Here is a 26,614-nt window from a genome sequence, read left to right on the forward strand (position 1 = left end):
AGTCTATAACACCTCTGATTAGTAAGAACGTATGTATAACATGTAGTATGTCTGTGTATGTAGTACCTGTACTGTAAGAATTACAGTGTAATCAATGCATATAGTGGAAATAGCTATCTTGTAGAGCTGTATTGTTGAGCAGTAGTAATGCTTGTAGTATTCAATGTGTGTACTGCTGTAGGTCAAACGTCAAACTCCACATACACCACAAGGGATGATATGGGTTTGGAACCCACCAATTCGCTTCAGGCCACTGTCAGTGTCAGGATTGGTCCAACAAGTATGTGCTATAACAGGGGATAGTATATGTTGATATATTGTAACAGTCAACATATGTATGGGTGTATAAGTAAAATTAACATGTTAAAGGTGGGATTACCTTGCAAATATGGTGTGCATTGTGGGATATTGTGCCAATAACTGTGTAATGTACAGTATTTTAGGCAGATCTGTATTCTATTCTACACAGCAGTTCTGTTATGTTATGCAAACAGTAGTTATGTCTATTGGCAATTACAATACTCAGTAACAGGATACATATCAGTTGTAGTCATCTGACAGTTTAGCAGCATGATAGCAAAGATAACTGGAAGAGCCAGGTAACTATCCATGCACATAACACATGTAATATCCACCTCTCTAGTATCATTTGCAAGCAATAACAGCTGTGCGGTTGTACATGTCATGCAAATGTGTAGTGACCCTTGTTACAGGGCTGGTCCTCTCTAGTATCATTTGCAAGCAATAACAGCTGTGCGTGTGTACATGTTATGCAAATGTGTAGTGACCATTGTTACAGGGCTGGACCTCTCTATTATCATTTGCAAGCAATAAGAGCTGTGCATGTGTACATGTTATGCAAATGTGTAGTGACCCTTGTTACAGGGCTGGACCTCTCTAGTATCGTTTGCAAGCAATAAGAGCTGTGCATGTGTACATGTTATGCAAATGTGTAGTGACCCTTGTTACAGGGCTGGGCCAAATGGCTATGTGCACACCTACATAGAGTGAATATTGAGAGTAGAGACACACTGGTTGAACTACCAGGTTTGTGTAGCCCAACCTCTCATTGTCAGCCTAACAACCGCTTGCGCATACTGTATTTAAGGTAGTGCACAGCACTGGTAATGAACCAGGTTGCATATCATCTTTAACTCCAGTGTAACATCTGCAGCAGGAGTGCAAGATGTAGAAGAGGGCTGCCCATGTGTAATAGCCGCTTCATAGGTGATGGCTCACACTATCTGATTATATCCCGATCATGTTGATAGTGGCATCAGAGTCTATTGATACATGACTCTGTTTGGAAAGTGGGTGTCTGTGCCCAACTGAGCTCATGGTCCTGGTGGATATGTGAGTATATACCCAGAGAAGGAAACAGACCTGTAGACACTTGTATCATCTGTAATCAACTAACAGGATGTGATGTGCTCCTCAGAGGAGTATTGCTGCTAAAAGTAGCTACAATGTTTTCATAATAGCCAGTGTTGTCTCTTTCATAACACAAATATTTACATGTGAGCATCACTGTCTAAAACATCTTCATAAACAATACATAAACTAAATGCAGTACTTGGTACTTGTACTGAATGCTCATACAGGCATGTCCAATAGTCAGCTACTGGTGTTTACTAATGTCAGCTTTGTGTATGTGGCCATCCTGGGGGAATGTAATCTCTATCCCTTGTACACTGCCAAACCCACCTAACACTACGCCCCACATATTGTTTGGGATGCAGCTACAGGGGTAAGCTGTAAGGCAACCCAGTCTACAGCCATGACTGGACTGGACAGTCATGAGGTGTAGGTTAACACATGCAGCTCATCAACACAAACAACACATACCCTTACCAGAACACAGCAAGGATACCCACACACACTACCAGAAATCACACACCTTCACAGCCACTTCTAAGTATCTGACCAAAGAAGTGACCCCCCCAAGCAGGAAGAGACAGACACCAAAATGCACAAACTGTATGACATACTTTGCATAATTGTGCCACACCTCAGAACACATGACTGGAAACATGCCCAACAGTACTCATTTGTGAATGCAAACTCTAGCGCTATGTTACACACCAACATATGTGAGGGCATACATACTGTCAGCTGCCTGTTTGCCATGATTAGCCACATACCCATACACTCAGACCACCTTTAGGACTATACACATGGCTCTGGCATATTCCATGTTGTTGTGCAGGACCTGTGATGCAGTAGTCTGGACTGCATGGAAACACATGTAGGAACTGTCAGGTCTTGTAGCCCATCTGATTACAGATGATACAAGTGTCTACAGGTCTGTTTCCTTCTCTGGGTATATACTCACATATCCACCAGGACCATGAGCTCAGTTGGGCACAGGCACCCACTTTCCAAACAGAGTCATGTATCAATAGACTCTGATGCCACTATCAACATGATCGGGATATAATCAGATAGTGTGAGCCATCACCTATGAAGCGGCTATTACACATGGGCAGCTGTCTTCTACAGGTATGTCCCAAGGCCTGGGTAGCATTCTGCCATTGGCCAGAATGATACTGCAGTACAGGGACAAAAGGATTGTATTCCACATTTGTCTAGTGTAGTGGGGCAAGTCAAAGGGTATCCAGTATCTGTCTGCCTGGGATAACATGGATGACAGACCATAATGCTTTTCCAGACTGGGCCTGCACCTGTCACCCCTGGGAATCTGGAAACTGCCTAGGGCTCATGCTTCCCATATAGTGCCTTCATCATGCACAGTTCAAGTGAAGGTCCGCTGCTGTTACAGGGACAGCCAAGCAATAATCTGCGGGTCTCGCTACACAATGATACATGTTAGAAACACTGTACGGACACACATATGTCAATCCCTAACATAGAGAGTGGCTGAGACATGTTTCAATGCTCCAGAGAACACACCTGCATGACCATGTTATAACACATACCTCACCTCTTGCCCATTATCCTTTATTGGAACACACGGGCCGCAGGTGTGTCCATATTCCTGAAGGATATGTACACCCCCATGCTAGTTGCACTTGCATAACTTCAGATGCATTATGCTGAGCAACTACCTTTGTGCCAAAGTGGATTTCAAATTGCACTTTGCGACAGATCACCCACCAGTACACCTCCATGTTAGTTGCACTTGCATAACTTCAGATGCATTATGCTGAACAGCTACCTTTGTGCCAAAGTGGAATTCAAATTGCACCTTGAGAAAGATCATCAATCAGGCCGTGGATTTCCCAACTGTCATAATGTGCTGTAATGGGGAAAATTAGGTCTGAGAAAGAACCATAATAATGGCTACTCTCAACTATTCCATTATGAACTGGGAAGACTCCTCATGTACCAACACCTGCGCTCAATGCATGTTGCATTCCATCAACCCCAGTGACCTGGATCACAGTATTTACACAAACAGGGCTAACAATATGTTACACATATTTAGTCTCCAATACCGATGTTATGTTTCCTAAGAGCAGAGTGGTGACTGTCATGGCACCCATGCAGATGTACAATGCATATGCAAATGCTGAATCCTACACAAATGAACCTTAAGCAGTTACATATGTGCAGTGATTGTACCACTGAAACAGGACCAGGATTCAACCCAACACAAACAAGAAGGCAAACTGGTGGTACCATGCTTTAAACTGTACCGGAGAAGGTAGTAACTGTTGCAAGAGTGAACACACATGAGTGTAGGTGATCCCAGGTCAGCCTCAGTAAGATGCATATGCACCATATAAAACCACACAAAGCTAATGTGAAACGAATCAGCCACATATTATGAGGCCATGCACAGAGCATTCTATAGCTGTGTCATTAATCGTAATGGCAATGACAAGACCTGCCATGCTGCACAGTACTATGGCATGGGAAGTACTGCACCTACAGAAATAGCACCCATTCATCCAGCTAGGGTCTTGGAGAACCTAAACCCACTCCCACCTCCCCCCCCAACAGGCACTCTTAGTAATATAACCATGTACACTACAGGGCCCCTGTAATAACGAATAGGCAGGTACAAGCTGCACTCTCTAAAGCCATACATACAGCTTTCATGGGACCTGTCAACATCCCAGGGTGTATCCTACACGAATGTAAGAACATTCAGCTATGCACATACACATCATGTTCAATCATAGCTCCATGTCAGGTTGTGTACACACCGAATGGTGCACAGCAACAGTTATCACACCCGACAAAAGGGGAGACACCATTGATAATGGGAAATAGTGCACAACTACCCTGCTGAGTCTGGTCTGTAAGGCTATGAACCGTGATCAACGTATTTGATGTACTCGGTACAGATGGAGATGACAGTAGGGTTGATTCACACTGCATATCATGACCTTCCCAGGTTGTAGGACACCATTACCCATACTGTGTTCCAGCTACACTCAGTAAACTAAGTGTATATTCCTATTTTACAGGAGTGGTTGGCAAGTGGACTGCTGGCAGAACCAATACTAAAGAAGATGTCTGACTAATACACACACATCAAACCAGTGCCAGCCACAGTAATACAGGGTTCATTCCTGGTACTCCCCCCTTTGTTATCTATACCACACAGACTAACACAGAAGGCATCAGCCTATTGATGTTTGCAAATGACTATGAGCTAGGAGCAATAGTCGACTCAATGTGTGCTGCGTTCAACATACAGAAGGGTCTTAATGTGTCAGATGTGTGGTGTGTGATGTATGGTCACTATCTGACAGCTAAGTATTGCATTGCCATCCCCTATGTTGCAAACCCTGTACCCATGAACTACTACCTAGGCAGCGGTCAACATAATGGCAACTGTGAGTATGGAATGCAGCTGGACAGTACTCTTTCCTTTGATAGTTACTTCACCACACCAGACAGGTAGTCGTATGTGGTACCCCTAATCATGACAGGGTGCCATCCAGGAATATAGAGATAATTGCTCAGCCATAGTCAACACCCATGTGACCCATAATAGATCACATATTTCTTTTAAGGGTTATTGCCCATGTGTAGATGGCCTACACTGCCCTTCCCAATCACTAGCTGCACTATGTAGCATGCAACCTACCCTGAATAAAGCCATGTCCAACCCAGAGGTGTTGGACATGCTACACTTAACACATCCACATCCCAAATAAACACATACTTCATGGGCATCCACCTTTCTAGTACAAGGATCACAACATGCCTGACAGATCTCTGTCCCATACACTTAACATACTCTTGCCGTACTATGCATCCCTGTCCAGCAAATCTGCATATCGCCCCCTCTGTAAAATGGTGTGATGAACGCATGCCAAATATATCAGTAATCCTGTAGATCAGTTCTGTGGCACTGCTTGAACTGGCCATTGAAACTTACCTGTCTGTTGCCTACAGCTAGGTAACCTGTCTGCCTAGGCTCATAAATGGCCCAGGGCATATAGCCTACTAGATCACTATGACCATACATGCTATAGTTGATATCCAACCCTGCAAATACCATCAGGCTAGCTATTGTCCCATGTGTTACACATGTGCAACACAGACAATACATGGCAGGATGCTGCACAGCTGTACAGTGCCATGTAGATGTATATGGCAAAACACATACATGCTTGCAAGTCTGCAGGGTCACAGGTCATGTCCCTAATGGCTATGTATGACTATATATGTGACATATACACAGCATTAAGGTCGATTGCATTAATGTGAACACATCGAGGCATGTGCTGATAGGTAAAGACACCAGCACAGGCAAACAGACATGCCCACGTCAAGACAACATCCACATGGTGTATGAGCAATGTCATCACATAGCACACACATACATGGTGATAACATCACATCACCAGTAAGTGTCAAATATGTGTGACTTATACATGTCAGTGGTGTTAGTGTCATGTAGATTTGCAAAGATGCATTTGTAATCTTAATAAATATGATACACATGTATGTTCAGTTGTACTGCTGTACTTCTCTGTGAGTTACTGTGACCTGTCTCCATCATTATGTCTTCCAGGTATGCCATGTAGCAGACTGCTGGTGTACATCCACTTGGAGGATGAGCTCCTCATCCCATACCTCCTCGACAAGCACACAACACTCTTCAGGCATGTGCCACAGGATGCACAGCAGCAGGATGCCCTGTGGGAGGAACTCTGCAGGAGGGTAAATGATGTTGGCGTTGACAATTGCACCTATCAGCAGGTGCGCCAACACTGCACTGACCTCATAAGATGGGAAAAACAGAGTGCTAATGCAATCACCAGGGAACAAGGTGCAACAGGTGGGGGGGCCACTCACCCAGTCCCCACTCACATGTACTGAGGAGCTACTGGCCAATCTGGGGACACCTGCAGACCTCCATACATAATCTTTAGCTGGTATTGTGGAGGTTGGTGTCTTTCAACCACCGAGCTTGGAGTTTCCTGATAAGTCACTACTGCACATATAACACAACTAAATTTTGCATAGTTACATGTGTTACTGTACAATATGTAATGTAACATCATATGCAAGGCATGTATGCACACATGCCACATACTATAGTCTGCTACTCTATGTATGCACAGATGTGCATATTCCATAGTATAGTATATTGTACTGGCTTATGTGCTAACATGAACATTGCACCCTGTAGCTATCACACAGGTGTGGATAATGATCTTACTGCTGCGACACTCCTGTTTAGGTACCTCTGGCATTTTGCAGTGACAGCAGCCTGTGTCAGGTGAGATTGTTATTATTTACCAGGCTTGATAATGCATGGAACATATTAATTTCATGCTATCTGCCATAACACACGCACACATAATGTGTGGTGGTCCTGTTAACGGACACTGGTCAGACATGCAATGCATCACAATGTTTACCCATGTGAAACAATTGAAGACTATATGAAACACCTACACTAAACCTTCCAAACTGTCATTGCCAGATGTGTGGACAACAGTGAATACAATGGTGGAGGTGTGTTACACTGTAGGGACAGGTGCTACATATCAGCATTACACATGTTGGGAATACGAACAATACTGTACAGATAACATATGTGTGCACGCACTCTAAATGTGTTGGAGCTTTAGTATGACCGGCCCACAGGATACACCCTTGTGGATTATACCCTTGCTATGAATGTCACACAATGTCATGTGCTATCTGACATGTCCATGACATGTAGTGGGCTGACTGCAACACTGCTCAACTATCCTGCAAAACATATCTAACATCCCATACATACCACCCTTTGTCGGCATAACCCTGTCCTCACTGGAGCATATGACATCTATGGGTGTATGTCATATGGGATAACACTGACATGTGAAATAAGATGGCTGTCACAATCATTGGACAGTACATGTGTACACATTGCCATAGAGGAGGGCCAGAGACATGAAGCAACATACACAGTAGAAGTGATGTACATGTGTGTACACCCTGTTGTACATTGACTCAACACAATACAACTATGGCCTTTGTGTAATGATGATATTGCAGATGTGAAACACTAAATGTCATACTGGCCTGTGCAAAGCTTGTGTAGGCATAACATAAAACCACCACATAATATGCCTTGAACATCTTGAGTGTGTCACGACATGAAAGCATTCACCTATACAGTATCCAAATACATACATGTGTTGCACAACATACACATACAACCACATCAGGCCACAGATACATTACATTCATGTGTGTGAGGTACACAGATGGCATGTAGGACATAGAGTACTGCTAAGTTAGCCATGTGTGGGCATAGTTGCCAGGCATCAGTAATATGGTTGCTGATGTGCAGGGGTGTCATGCGTATGCCCTTCTGTGACCTGTGTCACACATTCCACATTAGAGTTTAGTGTGTATACACCTCAGTGACATGGGTCACATTCCACATTAGATATCTATTGTATGTTAACATAGTCATGGCTATGAACTGTGTCAATAGCTCACACTGTATAGCAATTGTGAAGCCACATGATGCTATGCAATGGCTATGCACATCAGCTCAATGTGCAGTATGTCCCTGCATATTTGTAGGGTGGGACAGGCAACATTGCATCAGCTGAAGGCCCATGTTAGTATAACACATCCCTGCACTGGGACACCATTACCGTACTGTAGATTGGAAAGGACACCATTGTGTTACACATGTATGCATGTCATTCAATATGTCAGCAGAAGACAAGTCATACTACATGTGATTGGCAAGATCATATGCCACATAGCAGGCCAGTGGACTGTAATAAACCTGCGCTGGTCTGTGGCACCATTGCAAAGTAGGGACAGCCATGTCAAACATGTGTGTACAGCCACATGCACAATGTCTAGACTCAGCTCAGGGATAGGCGGAATAATTTTGAACAGACATGCATTGCTTTTGGGGAGATATACAAGCTAGGGCTCAGGCAAACATAGTATGCAGGTGACATACCCTACTGCTCATGTCATCACACATAGGAGCGGTGGGGGGAGATATGCAAGCTAGGGCTGAGGCAAACATAGTATGCAGTAGACATACCCTACTGCTCATGTCCTCACACATAGGGGCGGTGGCCAACACAAAGCATCAGTGGCAGACGTACAAAGGTCAGCAATGGTCTGTTAACATGTGGTGTATGTTGCACACAATGTGGCAGTGCGGTGCAGTGGTGCAAAGTGCATGCATTGTGTTGCAGGTATGGGGTATAGGCTACTAACAGAAATAGTGCAATACAGGTATGTATGCTTAACACCACTATAATTGTGTAAGGTGCATGCCATCTGCTATAACACATGCATGCATGCTGTTGTGTGCAACTCAGGGATGTATGATAACTACCACTCTAATTGCCTAAGCTGAAACTATAATTGTCTAAGCTGAATGCCACATGCCATATCATCTGCATGTAGTGTGTGTGTCTGTGTGTCTGGTATAACTTGTAATGTACAGTTCTTGTCTTCCCCTCACAGGTGTTGATGTAGGTGCATTGCCCTCCTGTGGTCCGCCTGTCTCCCTCTTATCCTTGCACACAGTTCCCCTGCCTACACATACCCCATCACCACTGGCCATAGAGGAAGGACAGTTGCCAGGTGGTAGCATTGAACAGGGAAGTGTGGAGACTATGGAAGCTGTGCCTGCACACCATGATCTCAGTCAACTGACTGGTGATGTCCCACACAGGCATGTGCCCAGTGCTGCTCATAGGAGGACCACTGGCCAACATGCCCCTGCAAGACAAAGCACATCAGATGGAATCACCAGACACATGTTTTGGGCTGTAATGGAGGCACAGGCACGTGCTGAATGGCTCAACAGAGAAGGTATGAGGCTTCAGAGGGCTTCTGTCCATTCATTAACTGACAACATCCAGGCACTTGCAAATGCTCACCATCATCTTGCAGATGTTTTGGATAGACAATTGGGTGACATGGTGGGAGTCCTTGACCGTGGTATGTCAATCCTCGAACATGGAATGTCTGTGCTGAAACATCTGGTGGGAGTGAGGCTTCAGGCACATGGAAGTAGGTCAGCTACATCACCTGTTGAAGGTCTACATGAACATGCTACTGTACATGCCCACTCCCATAGTGGTGGTAGCAGCAGCAGTGCAGCTGGTGCTGTGCAGTCCACACCAGGACACAGCAGGCCACATGCATGTGGTCTTGGATGGTCCCAACAGGGACATGATTCCAGTGGACATTTGTAATCAGACAGTACCCAATCTGGACCTCTGCCTGGTAGTGCCCGTGCCACCCCTGGCAGCGGCAGGTCACTTGGCCATGGCCAGACACCATGAACTGTGAAACCTGCCTTGTACAGTCTGCAGCTGTCAGTAATACCCCTGTGCAGGCCAGCCACATGCCAAACCTGTGTGCAGGAATACACACACACTGGAAACAAATGTAGGGCACCTCAACACACACACACACATAACATCCACACACGCCCAGTGATATCACAGGCCCTAACACACACACATGATGTCATCCAATGGCACAGGCTAGGCCCCCTGACAAACATTATCACCCTGTGCATATGATGATGCCTGTGCCACATCCCTGTCATCCACACCATTCGTGCAGGGACATGCTCATATGGTCTGATGCACAGGGTGAACATACTAGGTAGACAATTGTAGATTAATATTGTTGAGTAGTGTTGACAGGCAGCAGACATACCATGTATTACAGATTTAGAATACATTTTGTATGTTTGGCAGTATGTATCATGTGTAACACCACTAACAACATGTTGATCTTGACGTTCTTCCTTCCTCTTTCAGGTGTAGTTGCATGTGCCTGGGGATGTCAGTGTTTGCAGTTAGTGTCTCATATGTACATGTTGACTACCCACAGGTCAGTATGACAATACCTGCATGCACTTTGTAGCTTCCACATCACATTTATATTCTCCCATGTTTCAATTATGTTTACTGTTCTAATGATCCAAGAGCATGATAGCTGTGTAGTAAGCTACTGTGTTCAGAGCCATCACATCCATAGTGGGTGACATCACAGGTATAGTTACCTGGAGGGAGAGGAGGTAAAAGAGTGGTATGCCGGATAACAAGGGTAAAGGCCAGTGGAAATAGTGGCTTCTCATTGGGAAGCAGTAATACCCACTGCCTTGACAGCATGCAAACACAGACACACCCACACACTCAGGGATTCACAGACACAGTAACACACACTCGGACACACACACACACACACACACACACACACACACACACACACACACACACACACACACACACACACACACACAATTGCCAGTGTTTGGGGGTCATTTACTGCACTGTTATAACTTGATATTACTTGTGAACCTCTGCTATCTCTGTAAAAAACAAAAACAAAAAAAAAATCTTGCTTTTTTCCCACTTTTCTGAGAGTTAAAAAAGTTCAGTTACAGGCTTGCTGTTCCTGAACTGTTTGAAAGTTTCTGTGAGGCCATTTTTGCTTGGGCTGAAGGAGGGTCTCTCTGTTGATCAGTGGCAGTGACTAACATTGAGCAGCTTCCCTGCCTCCCATAGAGGTGGTTACTGACTTGAAACTGTAGTTTTATTTTCCCTTTTGGGTCTATTCCTGCTTCTTTCCAGCCCCTGCTATCAAGCACACTTTAACGTGCTTTAGCGATTTAGCGGAGTTGCCACTAGAGCAGCATCGGGCAGCGCCGGTTAATCAAGGTTAAACTCTTTCTGGCTCCAGAAAGTCTGTTCTTCAATTTTTCCCTTAGAACTGCTCTGTTAGGAACCTAAACAGTTTACACCTACACTAAAAAGTGCAGCACTTGTTCCAAATAGCTTTTTCTTCTCAAAAAGCTCAGCACTTGTCTTATAAGCATATCCCTTGTCTTATAAGCATTCTCTTTGCAGGTCAAGCACTCCTATATTATACAAATCTCTCACTAGCAAAACCCCCCAGGAGTGCCCACTTCCCTGCTAAGCCCACTACTTTTCTGTCTCATACCAACTCAAAATTCTTTCTAGCATGTCGAAGGGTCAGATGCTGGCATCCTCCTGCCCATTTGGTGAATCTGGGAATTCTGAGACAATGTTACAATTGCCTCATGTACACGGACAACCCTCTCCTCCTACCACGTAACACTAACACTTGTGAGAGATGCAGCTATTTAGCCAGACTGGAGGCTGAGCTCTCTCAACTCAGGACTGGCAAGACCAGGCAGGAGGAGAAGGCAACTACACACACCACAATACCAGTCTCACATAACTCAACCACACCACTGAATCAAACACATAAACACACTAAGACATACTGAGGCTCTGAGTAAAATTTACCTAAACAGCAGAGGCCTCCAAAGCAGACACCCAAGCAACTGCAAACTCAATACACCACACAAACAACACATAAACAACAAAATCAGTGTGCAAAGCAGTCACTGCCCTTAAGGCCAAATACAACACCAAACATACTTGTCATAGGTGACTCCATAGTCAGACACACTGACGTCCGCCACCAGACTGAGTAAGGAGAAGGTCACAGTAAGCTGCCTGTCGGCTAGAATCCGCCACATAACACAAGCACTCAGGTCTCTCAACAGCAGGTACAAGTACAGCTCAGTCATTGTCCACGCTGGTGTCAACGACCTGAGACATACCTCCTTGGACTACATGAAAAGAGACATTGAGGAGCTCTCTGATTATGCAGCCCAGGCAGGTATGACCCTGACCTTGAGCAGTATCCTACCTTCACCTAGAATGATGCCACAATACAGTGATAAGATGATCAGATTTAATAATTGGCTTAAATTCTGGTGTCATTCAAAGGGGACCCAATGTCTGTCTGCCTGGGATGACATGCTGGACAAGCCACGCTGCTTCAGCAAGGGACGGCTTGCACCTGTCACCCTAGGCTTCGGGATATTGGCAAAGCGGCTTGCCACCCGCATAGTGCCGTTGTTAGGCAAGGCTGGAGTTCTAAACCTACCACCGTAGAACACAAAAAGTAAAAAACTAAGGGTAATGCTGCTCAATGCCAGAAGTCTCAATCTCAAGATGCACACTGAGGCCCTTCTCAGTATGGAGAACATCGATGTCTGTGCTGTGACAGAAACCTGGTTCAAGGCTCCTGAGAGCACCCCAGCACTAGCAGGTTTCACCTCATATCATGCGTTCCGCCCCAAAATCCGGACAACACCAAGAAGGAGGGGTGTCCATATTCATAAAGGACACCCACACCTCAAGGTTGGTGGCAACGCGATGCATCGGAGACCATCCAGGTGCAATTAACCATAGGCAAGACTGCTCTGCAATTTGTAGCATGTTACAGGCCACCCTCTCAAACTCAGGAACCTCACATGGCCTTCCTGAAAACAATGGAGGGATAAATGTATCTCCAAACACCATCATACTAGGTGACTTCAACTACCCTAATATAGACTGGGAACACTACTCAAGCCCAAACACTCTAGCCCAAAGGTTCCTGGAGTTAATAAACTCAAATGCCATGGAACAACTAGTCACCATCCCCACAAGAGGAGAAAACATACTTGATCTCATCATCACGAACATGGGATCACAATGTTCAACACCGGAAGTATACCCCTCACTGGTGAGATCAGATCATAAACTAATCTCGCTGGAGGTCCTCATCCCGCCCCATCTGAAATAAAAAAAGACCACAGTGAAAAACTTCTCAAAAGCTGACTTCACACTTCTAAAAACTAGTGTGGTCTCCTTTAAGGCCCCTGAGCCAGTGGTAAACATTACTCAAACCGCTGAATCACTTACAAATGCCTTCTACCAGCACCTACAGGACTGCATGGATCAGGCAATCCCAAACAAAACAAAGACTCTTTGTACCAAAGGCAAGCGTCCAGTCTGGTGGACCCCAGCCATAAACAAGCTCTACAACAAAAGGAGGAAGCTACTATAAGATAGAGCAAAATCCTTGAAAGATAAGACACCTTTGATCATTATAAGTAAAAAACTAAGAGCTCTCATAAAATCATCCAAGGCAAATTTTGAGAGAAAAATCACCAAGGACTCAAAAGACATAAGGCCTTCTTTAGCTATGTTAGAAACCTAGGAGGAAACTCCCAGATATGCTCAGAATTAGTTCAAAATGATGTGAAGATTACTGAACCTACACACATTGCCAACATACTGGCTGACAGGTTCAGTGCAAACTTCTCCCCCCCCTCCCCCCCAAAAGGAGAGATATCTATACCAGAAGATTGTAGCCCCCCAAACATCTCCAATGCCCAGGTGAGAACTGCTCTCTCCAAAGCAAAAAACACAGCATCCATGGGACCGGATGGCGTCCCCGGCTGTGTGCTCCATGAACTCAATGAGGAATTAAACCCGCAGTTAGGACAGCTGTTTAATCTTAGCCTCACCTCAGGATACGTACCCAAGGAGTGGCGACGCCACTGTGGTCCCACTTCACAAGGGCGGTGCCTCCACCGACCCTGGAAATTACCATCCCATTAGCTTGACAAGCCTTATCTGCAAAGCCATGGAGAGGATCATAATGGAACTCATAAATAAAGGCATAGGAACTGGCAGACTGTGGATCCAACCCAGTTTGGCTTTGTCAAAGGCAGATCATGCCTTTTAAACTTGGTTGACTTTTTAGAGACAGTCACCAAGGCCATTGATGAGGGAAAGGCAGTCCATACAGCCTACCTTGACCTGGCAAAGGCCTTCACACAATACCCCACTCAGGTATCATCGAAAACTCATCAGCTTGAATGTAAACCCATACATCACAAGATGGGTTGCAAACTGGCTAAGTGACAGAACCCACAGGGTCAGAGTTGCTGGAGCCATGTCAGACTCAAAGCCTGTCACAAGTGGTGTCCCACAGGGCTCAGTCCTGGGTCCACTCTTGTTGGCATCTACTTTTCTGAAGTACAAGCAAACACAGGAGGGTTATGGCTGACAAAGTTTGCAGATGACTGCAAACTGGGCCATAGTCGAAAACACATCTGACACAGATATCCTTCAGAAGGGCCTCACAGAAACGGATAACTGGTGCCAGAGCCATGGCCTAAAGTTAAATGCCAAGAAATGCATAGTCATACCCTTTGGGAAAAACAAGGTTACCCTAGCTACCATATAGGTGGCAATCCACTGAGCACAGAAGAAGTCATCAGGGATCTGGGGACCCAGGTTGACAGTAGCCTTTCATTTGACACTCATGTTGCTAAAGTAGTTAGGAAAACCTTCTACATTGCCCACCTGATCATGAAGGGATTCACATCTAGATCAAGGGAGGTCATCGTCCCCCTGTACTCATCACTCATTAGACCTATGATTGAGTACAATGCCCCAATGCCCCATTCGGAATGTATCTGACCCGACACGTGCAGCAGCTGGAAAGGCCCCAAAAGTTTCTCACCAAAAGGATAAAGGGTCTCAAAAATATGTCTTATGCTGCCCGACTGAAAGAACTCCAGCTCTATTCAGTCTCATACCGCTTGCTCAGAGGTGACCTGTGCCTGACATATAAGGCCATGTCAAACCCTGATTTGATGAATATGCTTCACCTCAAAAAATCTAGATCCCTCAGAACCACAAGGGCAGGAGACTTAAACCTTGACACGGTTATTAATAGAACATGCTGGAGGGACAGATTCATCACCCAGAGACTCCCTATGCTGTGGAACAAAATCCCGGTACATGTGAGGCAGAGCACCTCGCTGGCCTTGTTCAAGAGGAATCTTGACCAATGGATGGGGGATCGCAGATATACCCCAGGGATTACTTCAGTGTCACTGCTTGACAGAGGCACAGCAAAATAATAGGCATAGTTTTATTCAAACTAAAGGGGTGGCGAAAGCCAAATAACTATGGGCTAGGCTTATAAATGCCCTTGGGCAGATAGCCTAGTATGAACGTATGAACCTATGAACCCCTGCCTATGTGCATATCATCATTATAGTGCTACACAATTACAAGATGTGCCACAGAGATTACACATGTACAGGTAGGTGGAATGGCCTAAGATCGAGGACATCAACAGGGATACTACAGTACAGTGAGTGTATGTGGGGAGGATGTCCATCAGTAGGCTATGTAACAACAGGTCACACCCCAGGGTGTACATGTTAACAGGCGGTTAGTATTCCCGTCTACGACTGATGATATCAACAGGGATGCTAGATTGCATTGAGTGGATGGAGGGAGGGGGCATTAACATTTCACTATGGTAAAATACAGCCTCACTCCAGGGACTGGACAGCCATACACACGGACAGCCACACACACACACACACACACACACACACACACACACACACACACACACACACACACACACACACACACACACACACACACACACACACACACACACACACACTGTGGTATTCACAAAGATATACATCTATGTCAAACACATACAGACACTTTACATGTGTGAGGTTCAACCACCTGCCTATGTCTTTCTTTCTGCACTTCACTCTGTACTGGTGTCAACAACAGTGTTCAGGAGAGTGATAACATGTGGGATGTATTCCCAACCATATGTGACATATATGGACACACACACACTCACGCGTGCCAGTACTGTGAATCAAACACCTGCCTATCTCATGATAGGTATTACAGATGTACAGCACTATTGCATCTGGTACAAAGCTTACTGACACTTTCCTTTGCCAACCATGCTGATATATGCAAAATATCTGCACAGGGGAGGTATTACTGTTACAGGTGTCATGAGGTTTACCTTCAGTGTCACCCTTACACATTCTACATTGTCTGTCATCCACTTCAGTTAACAAGACCTGACCTTAGCAGTTACACAGGTTATTGTAGGACTGGTTGTAACACACCAGTGAGCTGTCCTCAGTAATCATTCATCTGCAAAGAAGCCCCACCACTTAGTAGTCATGTCTCAACATCTGTCCATACCTCATGTATGGCTTACTGTACCTAGAGCATATCACCATATACAGCTGGCAATGTTGAGGCTGTATTGCAACAGCATGATGTACTAAGACAACAGTCACCTTCAGACATCAGACACTACACACACATGGAATCTACACAAACATCAATACATGTACACATATGCGGTCTACATCAGTAAGTGCACTAGCAGGTGAAGAGGATACATTCCACACCTTCCCCACGCCATGTGTAAAACATAGCTGAGCATTACACCATAATGGATGTTGTATTCATGTACCAGTAGGACACCACCACCTTCACAGAGTAGCCAAGTGTACATATATGACAACAGCACATATCATCGAGACACACACAGCATTATTCCATATCATGCTCCAACAAACTGTTACTTGACAGTGCCACGGTGAAGCCAGGGCACTGTAGTGGTCAACATTGAGCACATCGTATTTGCCACACACACCTCATGTTTACTGGAAGAGTGCCAGCAATGTTCTCTGTTAGAGCTAGACAGTACACCCATTCTAGCATGTGCGAGGTCTGTGGCTTGTAAACATCTCACCCCAGCATGTACTGGCTATTGTGGTACTAAGGCTAATGTCCAGACAGCACACAGCATGCATGGCTTGCAATTGTTGACATGGGGTATATGTAGGAGCTGTGGCCACACATGGCTGTACATGTCATGAACATACCACATGTGACTACTCAGGAACATACAGTGCAGAGCTGGATTTTCCTGAGTCTGTCAATGCAGGCCTTGTGTAGGTCCTATGATCCTGTTATTTGGGTATGTTTGTAGGCATTGCATTAGGTGGACATGTCTAAAGACATACATGCCGCATGGGGTGTTGTATGATATGATAGGTGTTATGGGTGACCAGTAGAGAGGGAATATTACCTCTGTTAACATGGATATCAAACCTTATGTACTGTTAGCATGCTACCTATCATGTGCATGTGTGTAATGACTGTAGCCACCTGTATGCAGAAAGGATAACAAAAGCTATGGTAATGTCATTTATGTTGTATGAGTGTGGAATGTACATATCCAGGGCATGTTCAGTTAGGTCATATCCAAACATGAGGGTGTTGTTTACTGGTGTACAGCAACAGTCGACAGTGTTAATGCTGACAACATCTGAGGGACCCTGGTATGTGTACAACTGAGCTAGTTACAAACAGTGGTATTATTGCATTACATAACACATTATGCAGCTGTGTCTGTACATGGGTACTTTGCACAGTTGATGTAGGCCTAGGTACAGTCCACCAATCGAGGGTTATCTGGTGGTCTACCATACTATGTCATACCACATATGGATGTATGTTGGTAATCTGGGGACAAGCTGGTGGATGTATATGAGGATACAACCTAGAATGCAGCATTTGCCACTGTCACCTATACCTGAATCATCTATGAAGCATTATGTCAGAGTAGTGGTCTCTACATGTGAGTAGCCTTTATGAATATGTGTACACCACCACATGGAATGGTCCATACCACTGTTATGGCCCACATGTCTGGATCTGAGTTATATGGTGGTAGTGCAATTGTGCACTATGGAGCCTTCAGCCAGGTGTTCCTCACTGCACAGATGTCAGTATTCCCCATTGTAGGTTTTACATTGAGCAAATGGATTACTAAATCCACACATCTAGCACTGGTTAGCATAAGCATCCAATGCAATTGTCTTGTAGGTGTCAGGGTGTTACTTCTGGGTGTAGGACATTTGCCTTGGAATGTGGCTATATGGGTAAATGTGACCTAGGTATTATCCACACACACACACGTGAAACATGGATGTATGTGCTCTGTGTTAAAGGCTTGTCATTCAATCATGACAGCCTGGAATGACAGACACTGGGTGACCTCATAATAACAGCAGGACATTGGCTCATTGTTTTGGTCTAGCAGTTGCCACTCGTACCATGACATCACTGCAAGTGGCAGTAATGTGCTTGGTAGCAACTGCCTCATATAAGGTTACGGACAGCAGCAGAAATTGTGTATATGACCAATGTGATATAGGGTAGCAGTCCTGCTAATAATGACAACTACTAACACAGCCAGGAGAGGTCATCTTGACACCTGCACCTCAGTACCATTACACAATGTGGCTCACACATTATGCTTGCACATGCCACTGTTCCACGTATAATGCCACTGTCCACAACCTGCTATCAATGTATGCCTTTCAGGGCAGCAAGGTGTGTGACACATGCTGTAGGTAGAATCCACCTGTGTGACCCAGGTAACCTATTGTCTGTCACTTCCACACATGCATGAATGTGTATACTTAGATATATGTCGGTACTTCATGTACATGTATGTATATGTATCACACAGCACAGACAGGTATCAAGTATTAAGCCAGTGTGATGTGTATATATACTGACAGGTAAGATGTACATAGCTGTAAACCTGTGTGTTTACAATAGGAGTCCATTACAATGTGTTCTATACATGTAAGTGTATGAGCATGCACACTGTGGCCTTCTGTGGTTAGAATCGGAGTGCATCCCAAACAGTCCTGTGCTACTAAGTCTATGAGCATACCCACTGCCACCTTGTCTAATTTGAGTCAGTGCATCCAACAAGCCCTTTGTTACTAAGTGTATGAGCATGCCCAGTATAATCTTGTGTAGTTGTAGTCATAGTGCATCCCAAATAGCCCTGTGCTACTAAGTGTATGAGCATGCCCACTGTAACAATGTATACTGATAGTAGTTGTCCATTCCACAGATGGCCATACTCCAGTTCAGGTTCCTGTTGTGCTACAACTATACCTCTCAGGCCTACCTGCCGATGATGTGTCTTGTTTGTGCATACAGGTTGTAATGGACACCTACTTTAAACACACAGGTTTACAGCTATGTACTTCGTGACTTTCAGTCTCTCTGTTGTTGTCCTCAATCTTAGAAGGGCATTCTGACTGCCTTGGAATGTGTAATCTCTGTGGCGCTTCTCATAACTGCATAGTACTATAATAGTGATCTGTAGATAGGCAGGAGTTCTGATCCCACTACTGGGAACTGTTTGTGTGTGTGACAGCAAATGCCTGAGTGTGTGTGTCAGAAAATGACTGATTGTGTGTGTGTGTGTGTGTGTGTGTGTGTGTGTGTGTGTGTGTGTGTGTGTGTGTGTCTCAGCAAATGCCTGAGTGTGTGTGTCAGCAACTGGCTGAGTGTGGTTGTGTGTGTGTATTTGTGTCTGCATCCTGTCATGACAGTGGATTTTGCTGCATTCCAAAGAGATACCTCCTTTTGCACTGGTCTTTATCCTTGTCAACAGCTAAGCCCCCCCCCCCCACTGCAAGTAATCGGTCCTGTGATGTCACCCAGCTCCGAAGTGGAATCAGAGTAAGTGTAATGGTATGTGTTCTGTGGCACATACCCCAACTGCATACCACTGTATTAGCTACCTTTACATAGGCAAGACAGGTATGCACAATACTGGCAACTGTGTGCGTGTTTGTGTGTGTGACTACCCTGTACCCAGGCATACACATGGGTAATGTCTTTTAGCACACCATGGTAGCCATCTGTGGTGACCGGTGTCTACAAAGTATTACATAGCTAGGAATGTTAAAGAATACACAGTCAAACACGACTACAGTTGGGTATGCTATTTTCCTGTGCCACTGTCAAGCAGTGACACAGACGTGGTCGCTGGGGTGTAAGTCCATACCCATTATTCCCCCATCCTAACTCTACAATCCTCGGGATAGATTACATTACCCATCATTCCCCACCCCAAACTCCACATACACAACAACCATCCCTTCTCTGGTGAACTGCTTAAAATTTAAATGTTATAGCACAAGAGATGCCACTGTTTTGTGTACACGTCAGTTCCTTTGGAACCCTTCTGTGTCACAAAGGGTGTTCAGATGTATATATATATATATATATATATATATATATATCTATGGCTATAGCTGTGTCTGTGTATATGTATACATATATATATATATATATATATATATATATATATATATATATATATATATATATATGTAGTTATGACAGTTGTACAGATGTAGACTTGTCTTTGTTGTTTCACAGAGTACAATACATTCAAGGGTACTGTACATATGTACACAAAGTGACTATCCCATTTGTTTTCTGTACTGTGGAATACCTGTAGTAGGATGTGCATTATAAACTCCATGCAACATGTATACAACCCAAATGGCTTAGTGGTATGTCCAGTGACCTTAGTGTGCATGGTCCAGGGTTCAAGACCTGAAATCCTTGTTTATACTGTCAATTAGGACTGCATAAGACAGTTGTAAGCAGGTGTAAATGTGTTTTTGTGACAGTAAGCAGCGGGTACACATAGGTAACAGACATGTACAACTCACAGTACACTTGAAATGCCCTTCTTTGGTAATCCTGCTGATGTCACCCACCTACGAATATACCTCTGAGACTGCTGTAATCCAGCAATCTCCATGGTGCATGCTGTAACTGCGTAATGCTGTAGTGTAGGTTACGGAAAGACTATGGTAATAATACTTATGAAATCTAGTATATGTAGAAAAGAATGTTACTCAAATTCATACTTACACTATGAAAGTGACCATCCATATCATTTTAAAAGGAACATAGTGAAGGGGCAGATGATTAGAACAGCTAGGATGACATCTGATAAAGTTGATTTTTTGGAAGAAATAGGGAACCTTCATAGGATGTTTAAAGAGAGAGGGTACCCAGATGAGTTAATTAAACCTATTAAGGAATTTGTTATAAAAAGATGGGGAACTATTTATGTACCTTTATTAACTAGTGGGGAAGCCATTGGAACAAAAATTGGGAATGCCAACAATGAACAAAGGATAGTGCAACTACCATATTTAACATTGACATATCACAATGGAATGGGATGGTTGAAGAAATGTATTGACGTTACTTGGGAGATGTTCGGTAGGATACCAACTAGAGTGGGAGTATTTCAAAAATCACTGAGATATAGTTTTAGAAGGAATAAAAACTTGAAAAATATCTTGGAAGGGAGAATGAATACACACACAGGTGGAACTTGTTTAAAATATGGTACCTTCAAATGTGGGAGATGCACACAATGCCCATTTATAGCTGGGAAAAAAGAATTAAATATTCCCAGTTTAAATGTGACTATAAAAGGAAAAAGATATAATAGTTTTTATTCCAAAGGTGTTGTATATTTGGCATACTGTAAGACCTGTTGGGGGTACTATATAGGAAAAACTGAACGTAACCTAAGAGTACGCATATATGAGCATTTACGTGATATAAATAAAAAGAATGAAAACAATGCCCTTTTTAGACACACACTGACTTGTAAGGAAGCTGATTTAAAATTTTGGGTGCTGGAAGAAGTTGGACACAACGAAAGAGGAGGTGACTGGGAGACCAAGTTAGAATTTCGAGAAATGATTTGGCAACTTAGACTAGATGCATGTAGTGGTCTAGGTTTAAATGACCACATTTCTATTAGTCCGGCCCTGAAACTTTTTTCAGATGACCTTACGAGACACAACCCAGAATGTTAATATTTTATATTTCAGTACTTGTCTACTCTGTATGTTGAACACAAAATATGTTGTAGCTTATTTAGGTTATGTACATAGACCAGTAATATTTTCCTATTTTTAGTTAAAAGTACTAGAGTATAGGATTTTATATGCACGAACCAAAGCACTTTAATCTGAAATGACTTTTTTAGTTACAGTGTACTGTATGGTTCTAAATGTTTATTAGGTACCATGATTGGTGGTCCCACGTACACTGTCCCTTTGACAATGAGGGGGATATATACATGTATATATAATTTTTTTCCCTACATTTTCCTGATGTAATACTGCTGTTAAAAGTTTTTTAACAATCTTTCTAATAATCTTTCATAATAATAATTATTTATTTTATTTGTATAACTTGTACCCAGTATTTTATATTTGTACATCTATGTATTTATAAATTATTTAAAGAATTGGTTCAACATGAACCAAATGTTTTTACCATTGGATATGAAGGGTTAAAAATTTGGTTAGTTTATAAATTTCAGCATCGATTGGCCAGCCAATTAGAATGAATGGATTGATATATAAAGTGTTCTAACATGAAACAGATGATTCTGATGAAGTCTCCGTGGTGGAGATAAAGGCGCTAAATCTGTCTTTTTTCACTATTTTATGTTAAATAAATAAATTAATTGTGAGTTCATTGCAACCCGTTTTGGCTGGTGGATTGATTACTACATACAGTTTTAAGAACTATTACGGAGGACAGCCTTTATTGTTTACTGGAAGCGGTGTCTTTTGTTATACATGTGGAGGAATTTTCTGTCTTTAATGCTGTAGTGTGTTAAACTAGTTTTGTAGGTGATCTAATCCCAGACAGGTTGAGCGTGTGTGTGTGTCTGTCTACCTGCCTGTGGAAGAAACGATGCTTTTAGAGTATGCACACTCTTTACAATTCACATACCTACCTTTGGCAATTCTGCTGATGTCACCCACCTAGAAATACATCTCTGGGACTGCTGTAATCTAGTATTATCCGTAGCTCGTGCTGTAACTGTGTATTGCTGTAGGGTGATATACTAGTTAGGCAGGGGTTTTATGCCAAAAGAGGCCAACTTTGTGTGTGTGTGTTTGACAGTCAGAGCCTGTGTGGAGGTGGTTGTGAGTGTCTAACCACTGTACATGTTGGGGAGAGGATTTTGTAGTTTTCCTATATCATGTCCGTATTATATGTCACAATGTCCACCTCAGGAGTACAGATGTCAGTCAGCCAGGGGACTGTGTTGGGAAGCCATACACCTACGTCTGACAAAAGGCCTGGTGAACAAAGTATGCAACCCTACTATTATCTGGAATACATTCTGAACCCATGTGTCATACACAAACACACTTGCCTAGAATATCCCGCTATGCTGCTAGTACCCTGCACATTGCTGACAGATAGTAGGCATGGTGTGATTGCAGTGGTCTGCAGAGGGCATGGCACCCTGTACAGCAGTACAACAGGAACATAATTGCAGACAATGTGCCTTCACTATGTTCCCCACTGGATGCCTGCAACATATGTGGTGCCATCAAATGTGATCTACAGTGGCCATACAGTGCCTTACACATGTGCCCTGTATGGACCGATGCCACTGATGCCAGGGAATACCTGTATCATGCTATCAATGCAGGTGCAGGGTCAACCTGCTGTCTATAAGCAGGCCCTGCCACACCAGGCCAGTATTGGCATATCTGAGGATAACAATCTATGTACACATGTGCCAGCCAAATCAGGTACACTTGTACATGTCACTGTACATTATTGTGGGATGTGCACATCCCAGACAATGTCCATGTCAAGGACTATCAAACACAGACATGGCATGAATTGCAAAACTATGGCCATACACAATGGTAACCAGGACTTCTTCTTCTTTTTCTTCTTTTGGCTTTTCCCGGTTAGGGGTCGCCACAGTGGATCACCTTGTCCGCTCATGATTGGCAGTGTTGTTTTACGGTGTTGAGTTGCCAGCCCAGTGCCCAACCTTCCACAGAAAGCACACACATGCACACACTTACACCTAGGGCCAATTTAGAGTGTCCAATGGTATCCAGGACAGTTCATACAATACCCATTTGTGTGGGACATTACAGACACTACACCCCTGTATCACACTGCATACCATTATCGGGTGGAGTGATGCCAAGGATTACCCCTCACACAACCTTGTACAGCCATCTTGCACAGCCAACCACTACACACCCATGAAGCAATGCACACATGCATGTCAGTACTGGCACCTTGTGTCTGCATGTGGGGTATGATGCTCCCAACCACAGTCACACTCAGTATAACTCCCATTGGCATACTGACTGATGTCAGACATGTTCACATGCTCTAGCCCATAGAACCTCCGGATACCCCCTGTGGTGCATGTAGTACCTGTGCATTACTGCAATGTGGCAAACTAAGTAGTTAAGAAGTGTATTTGTGGGCCTGGCAAAGTGTGTCAATATGAGTAGATTAGAGAGTGTGGTTGTGTTGACAATGACATCCGTTCATGTGGACAGCCATGTGTGCTACATCTAATGTATGTCTACTATATCTCTGTTGCAGATGTCGCTCACCAGCACACATATATGTTCTTACAGCACACCAACATGTCAACTTTGTGGCACATGGAGTAACTGCATGCACTTGTAATAGTAATGACTAGTCAGTCAGGGGTTTGAACCACTGTACTGGTAGGTGTGTGACAGACGATGGTTAGGTTTTAGTCTCCAAGTCCTTCTCTGATGTACTTTGCCTCTGTCTGTCACTCCCACACACTCTCTGGTGGATGTGGAGTTGTATACCTGCTCAGCAGCAGCTTGTGTTTTGTAAGTGATGGTCACGATCAGGTGATGGCTTCTGCACCCATTTCAGTCCTCCTCTAGCTGATTGCATGTGGAACAGCTGTGATGATGTTCCCATAGGCAATTGCATGGAAACACAGTACAATATTTAGGAACATCATGTTGGTGTTTGCCCATGACAGTCACTGTGAGTGGTACCTGGATCTGGTGTTTGGTAAATGGCATCACAGATGATATCTGGATGTTCCTCAAACAACATACACAATGGGAAATAGCCTAAAGACAGGAGGTTGATGTGCCAGACGTGACTACAGCATGTAAGTGTAGTTATGCTTCACTGAGACTACTGCTAGTTTAACAAGTTGTGTGTGGTAATGGCTAGTCTGCATGTTTTAATAACTGACAAGACAGTGCTCTATTTGTGAGGGACCCCCATCTGTAGGGCCATCTGTGGACTGGTCAGTGTGTGGAACCATTTGTTTCCTGTGTTACTCACTGAACACACATCTGTGAACTGCAGGAGCATAGTGTGAGGATTGCAGTCAGTACATGGTGATAGTGATGAGTTACTACCATCGCATCCCTGACTGGACATATGTCACATGAAACAGTGGTATGACAGACACTGTCTGGGGTTCTCAGTGACATGCCAATAATAGGCCACTGTTCATAGCTGCAGTCACAAGTCTTCTACACTTTGTATAGATGTCATGCAGTATATATATATATATATATATATATATATATATATATATATATATATATGCATGTGTTGTGCTCCATCTGCAAATGTATACCATCTGTTGTGTTGGGTTGATGGTCATATCTATGCATGCTGTTATAAGTAATCCTGAATGCTGTTGATTATTACTAAGCCATATCTGTGTTTAAACTGCAACACCATAGGCTGTATGGGTTTGGAGGTCCCGGCAGAACCTCCTGTCCCACTTCAGCTGGCCATGGCACCTGGCACCAGCACATCTGGGGTCCAGCCTTGGACCTCCACCTATGTTGGCTCTGCACCACCTTCTAGTGGAACCACTACTGAGGATGGCACTTGTCCCCCCTGGGAGCAGGTCCAGACAGGAACATGTCAACTGTCGTACAGTCCCAGATGTGGTGCGTAGGGGGCTCAATAAGGGGTTTTGAGGCCAGATACACCAGCTCGAGGGCAGAGTTTCACATTTACAGGGTGAGCCTGCCCCTCCTAGACAGCCCCCAGCACTGCCACCTTTGAGGCTGTTTTGGTGCAGTGGTAGCTGCCCACGGCTGGGGACCTCCATCCCACTGTTTCCATCTGGGGGCTCATGGGCTTGTGACTGCTGAACACCCATCCCCATCCAAGGTGTATCCCCCCACATGTGTCATATTCCGACCCAGTATGCTGTTTTGTCTGTCAACCTACCCAACCTATCCTCCATGAGCATACCTACTCTCCTTCCCCCACATTCCCCTCTCACCCTACAGAAACAAAAGGCCAATCAGTTCCTAGAACATTTGCCCCATACATAGCTGTCCATTTCATGCACATGTCCACTGGACACATTTATCCCTTTTAATATGCATCACAACATACTCCAGTTGTCTTCACCCCTGTCTCTCAGGCACACGATCCTGGTATGCACGACTCCTAAAGGTTCCAGGTACACGTGATGCAGAAGACCCCATTATACACACAACACTACCGGTCCCTTTATGGTTACCCCATTTACCTTTTTCATGATGATGATGTCTTACACAGAATTTTGCAAGAGTACTGTTCTCACATAATTATTGGACAGAAACTGTTGTGTTAATGTAAATAAAATGCACAGAGTGATGTATTTGGCCAATGTACAAATTTTTGCATGTATTAATGACACATGTCTGTCTGAGGGAGTCTTAATATTACATAGGACATCACCACTACATAATACAGGCATTGTTGGTGCTTCCCTTTTCATT

The sequence above is a fragment of the Protopterus annectens genome, chromosome 2.part2, assembly GCF_019279795.1.
Source record: "Protopterus annectens isolate FY-2018-M chromosome 2.part2, PAN1.0, whole genome shotgun sequence".
NCBI lineage: Eukaryota > Metazoa > Chordata > Ceratodontiformes > Protopteridae > Protopterus > Protopterus annectens.